Here is a 5,633-nt window from a genome sequence, read left to right on the forward strand (position 1 = left end):
ATTATCCTCCACAAAGGGCAGTCAGCAGTTAGGAGTGCTAACCTTTTCACCGCCGTTATATCTATACACTCTCCATTCAGCTCCAAGAAGATACTGAATTGCAATTCCCTATCCGTATACACAGACTAGTATTTAATGGTATTGAGCCATCCAGGGTATATCCACTTCTGTTACCACACTAAAGTCAGCCAGATACCCACTACAGTTAACGTTGAGGCAAGAGTAATTGGAATACAATCTGGGCTACCCCTCTGATTACCCAAGTAAAGCTACAGACAGATACAGGAAGGATTGGAACTAATATCACAGTGTTGATCGGATATCTCTTTATTATAGAAAAAGACTTAAGGCCCTAGGGACAAATGTGCACCAACGTACGAAGAATCAGCTGAACTAGATTAAAAAGGAGGTTAAGTTGTAGTACTAAAGAAAGACCAGTATATCAGTATAATTGATATAATCTACTTAAATTTATTTGATATAGATAGATATCCAAGTGATGTATGAAAAAAGTTGTTAACTTTTGTTTAGGTTGAAAGATTGACAGCAGCTGTGGAATCCAGTTCAATAAAGATATTTGTTGGTTGATGACTGTAAATGGAGTAGAGTTGTAGAATATCTTCCAGCATTATTTTCATTGTATATTGCATATATAATTGAGTTCAATAGGGTGGAATTGTGCAATTCTTGTCCAGTATTACCTCATTGAACAACCCGCAATCGTCAACGTGGAAGAAGTCCAGAGCATCGGAGAAATCTGTGAATAGAGGTTAAACAAGATTCGATAAGAATATAGAATCAATAAAGAAAATTAAATAATCATCTTATACTCACCTTTTACCCTAAATCCTACACATAAAATAATACTTCCATCAAATACTTTTAATCAGTTTATCACAGAGTATTAATTGGCGTCACGAACAGGATCGATAAAATAAAGCAAGGAACTCTAGATCCGCAGAAAAATGTCCAAGGAGCCTAAGGAGGGAGAATTCAGCGGAGAGCCTAGTAAGCCGACACCGGAAACACCTAGCATGGCGCAAATAAACCCAATTACCCTGCCGTACTATTTTGGGGCCCCATGGCTTCCCACCTACTTTGGAGATAGACAGAAGGCCGAAGGAAATACTTTGACTGACTTCAAAAACAAAATGAAGTCCATGTTTCGTCTATACCCATTAAGCGAGCGACAACAAGTCGAGATTCTTATTGGACAACTGAAAGGATTGGCACAACGGGAAGTTATTTCCTGGCCGGCGGAAGAGAGGAAAAATATTGAACAGATATTACAACGTCTAGCTACCACGTTTGAACTTCATACAATCTCAGAATTAAAAATGAAATTCTACGCTAGAAAGCAGCGTCCGGGAGAAACGCTGAGAGATTATGCCCTGAGCCTGCAGGAGGCTTTGAAAGCGATCCGAACCGTCGATGAAAACGAAATCGAAAATAGCGACGAAGCCCTTATATCCCAATTCATCGAAGGAGCAAATAAAGAAAGTATAAGAGCACAGCTGCGACTGTTGAGAATGCAGAAACCTGATCAGTCGTTTTTAGACTTCAAAGAGGCTGCAATTAAAGTGGTCGGGAGAGAGATGACCCAAGACATCGGGTTTCCGGAAATGCCTGGATATCCCGAGAGTCAATTATCAAACGAGGATTCTCCTCTTTATCCAGCTAGGAACAAAAGAATAGGAGACACCATTGGCCAAAGCTTCCAGACGCCCGCTGCCGATCCAATAAGAGCTCTGAAGAAACAAATGGAGGAACTCGCCGTGGGAATGGCCGAAATGTGTAAAGAGGTCCAGAATTTAGCCCGCCGGCCAGTGCCCAACCCCAATGAAGCCAGATGGCCCCGGGAGCGAAGGAGAGCCAGAAGTGATTGGTGGACCCCGCCTCCAACAAGTGGACGAAGGAGCACGGATCGATTTGATCCCCAAGGACGCCCTATTTGTAGGCGTTGTGAACGACCTGGCCATCTCGAACGGAACTGTGATCAAGAAGAGGCTTTAAACTCCAATGCCCCGAGGTTGGAGACCGAGCCTCGGGGGGAGATGCCGCAATAGGTTCAAGGTCTGAAGAATGGTGGTCTCAGTATGTGGGGCGATGCCCTCATATCCCCATTTCCATCAACGGGGTAGAAATTATGGCTATGATCGACACTGGTTCCCAAATCACCACCATTCAACACTCCACATTTGTCCAACACTGGGGAGAACACCAAATCGTGACCCCTCCTCCCGCCTGGCTCCAACTGATAGCTAGTAACGGATCAAGCATCTCATGCGTAGGCTATTGGGAGGCCAATGTCAAAGTAGGGGATACAGAAATGCCTCACCAAGGGTGTCTGATCACACATACTAGTGACCCAAATGCTATCCCCATGATTTTAGGGATGAATATTTTACAAAGTTGTCCGGAAGAACTGATCTCTATCCTTAAACGGGAGTTAACCGGAAAATCGACTATCAAACCATCGGTACTACAAAAGACTATAAAGACTTTACAGAGCCAACGGGCATTGGTACAATGCAATGGCGCCATCGGAAAAGTTCGGATTACTGACAGTAAGCCCATTAAATTACATCCAAATGCCGAGATGATCATCTGGGGCAAAGCTCGGTGTGGACCTCAGGGGAAGAGTTATGAGGCCTTGGTGGAGCCATGCGAAGGAGATGATGGAGAAGAATTTGTTGTCGCACATGGTCTAGTGAACGTTACGGGTGGTCGAGTTCCAGTGCGAATTTTAAATCCTCATAATCATACGATTAAATTGTATCGACAACGATCCATCGCTAAGCTCACCTGGATTACCTTCCAAGACGTCATCCATGCACAGACTCGGGTGTGCACATCAAGTGATGGTGCCGTGGCAAAGGAAGACAGCACTCTGACGGAATGGTGGAGAGGCATCCACATTGGAAGTGAAGACACCCCTTCAGAGTACAAGGAGGGAGCTCTTCAAGTTGTAAAGAAGAACGCGGCGACCTTCAGCAAAGGACCTTTAGACTTTGGGACCGTCACAACTGTCAAACATCACATTGTAACGGGAAATGCTGCCCCTATCAGAGAAAAACATCGACCCTTAGCTCCAGCCCTCTATCAGCCAGTAAGAAAAATGCTTGAAGAAATGAAAGCTACAGGTGTAATCCAAGAAAGTCACAGTCCGTGGGCTGCCCCTATGGTACTGGTAAAAAAAAAAAACGGACAATTGAGATTCTGCGTCGATTATCGAAAATTGAACCAGGTTACCCATAAAGATGCATATCCGCTTCCTCGGATTGAGGAATCTCTGGCTGCTCTAAAGTCCGCTAAGTATTTCTCCACACTAGATTTAACGAGTGGGTATTGGCAGATCATGATGGAGCCAAAAGATCAAGAAAAAACTGCCTTTACCACTCCCATGGGACTTCACGAATTCAAGCGAATGCCCTTTGGCTTATGTAACGCTCCAGCAACCTTCCAAAGGATGATGGAGCATTGCTTAGGGCATAGGAACTTTGAAATGATACTGCTATATTTGGATGACATAATCATTTTCTCAAAGTCTTATGCTGAACATTTACAGCATCTCCACGAAGTCCTGCAACAACTTGCTAGTTACGGGCTGAAAGTGAATCCCGCCAAATGCCATTTCTTAAAGCCACAAGTTCATTACCTGGGACATGTAGTGAGCTCTGAAGGTATTGCGCCCGATCCCGAGAAAATTCGAGCTGTCCAAGATTGGCCGGTGCCCCAAACAGTTAAAGATGTCAGGCGACTTTTGGGTTTCGTGGGATACTATAGGCGATTCGTGAAAGGTTTTGCCAAAGTAGCCGCTCCTATACACGAACTGCTTCGGGACGTGCCCCATGAGGGCCAAAGCAGACGACAATTAATCACTTGGACTTCCCGGCAACAAGCAGCATTCGAACACCTCAAGAAGGTGTTAACCCAAACTCCTCTCTTGGCATATCCGGACTATAGCAAACCTTTCATTCTGCAGACCGACGCGAGTAAACAAGGACTCGGCGCGGTCCTAGCCCAAATACAAGATGGCAAAGAGAGAGTAATAGCCTATGCCAGTAGAGGCCTTCGAAAAACGGAACGCAACGACGCTAATTATAGTGCCTTTAAATTGGAATTTTTAGCACTAGTGTGGGCCATCACAGAGAAATTCCGGGACTACCTGGCTGTCACTCCATTTATAGCTTACACTGACTGTAATCCCTTGGCCCATTTATCTACTGCTAAAATGGGAGCACTTGAGCAGCGATGGTATGCTAGACTGTCCAATTATAAATTTACAATACAATACCGACCTGGACAAAATAATAGCAATGCCGACGCTTTATCCCGCCTTTCCAACCGAGAGGAACCTGAAACGGAAGACCAGCTGGAATCAATAGAACTTCCCCCTTTCCAAATGATGACAAAACAACCGGTCGTACAACATAACACCACTTTTACGAACAGAAAAGCTGAAGGTCCGCTGGAAGGAAGAGAATGGAGTGAATGGCGGAAATGGCAGGAAGAATATCCGACTTTCCAACAATTGAAGACATTGCTGTTACAAAAGAAGGATCTCACGAAGGCCGAACGACAGGCAGCAGCGCCGGAATTAGTAAAATTATGGAGACAGCGGGAACGCTTAGAGATCCATCAAAATCTCGTGATCCGGAAAAGTATTAATCCAAAAACCCATTTAAGCATCAAACAAGTGCTGATTCCCATAACAAAAGCACCCATTCTGCTTAATGCCTACCATAATCAGTCGGGACACTTTGGGCATCAGAAGACAGAAGCAAACCTGAGACAAAGATTTTATTGGGTCGGGTTACGGCAGAACGTAGAAGAATGGTGTAAGAACTGTCATGAATGCAACCTCCGAAGAATACCGCTTCCCACGAAAAAGGCTCCACTCCATCCGATTGTCAGCCATCAGCCACTGGAGCTGATCACCATTGACCATGTAAAACTTGAAAGGAGTCGACTAGGATACGAATACGCCATAATGATCGTAGATCATTACACAAAGTTCGCAGTGGCTTTACCGGTAAAAGACCTGACCGCCAAGTCTACCGCAGAGATTTTTTGGAGAGCTTTCGTAAGACCCTATGGGTTCCCGGACAAGATTCTGACGGACCAGGGCCCCGCATTTACATCTAAACTTTTCCAAGAATTGTGTATTCTTTATAGATGTAAGAAACTGAAAACCACCCCCTATCATCCTCAGGGTAATGGACTCTGTGAAAGAACCAATCAGACTCTCATCCAAATGCTACGGGCCCTACCATCACAACGGCGGAACGAATGGCCTTTACTGTTAACCGAGTTCATGTTCATATATAATAATACCATACATAGCTCGACAGGATATACACCCTATTACTTATTGTTCGGCCGACAAGGGAAATTGCCCGTGGATGTAAGTTTAAACACGGAAATAGAACCAGAGCCATTTGTGGAAACTGACTGGGTGGCCGAACACCAACGTCGACTAAAAGCGGCCCACGATCTAGTAGAGCAACACCGTGAAGTGGCGCAGGAGCGACAAGAGCACTACTATAACCTGAAGGCACAAGATGAACCATTGCCCGTTGGATGCAGAGTCCTAAAAAGGAATAACCAACGACAGAGCAAATTAGATTCCC

The sequence above is a fragment of the Pseudophryne corroboree genome, chromosome 11 (assembly GCF_028390025.1).
Source record: "Pseudophryne corroboree isolate aPseCor3 chromosome 11, aPseCor3.hap2, whole genome shotgun sequence".
Lineage (NCBI taxonomy): Eukaryota > Metazoa > Chordata > Amphibia > Anura > Myobatrachidae > Pseudophryne > Pseudophryne corroboree.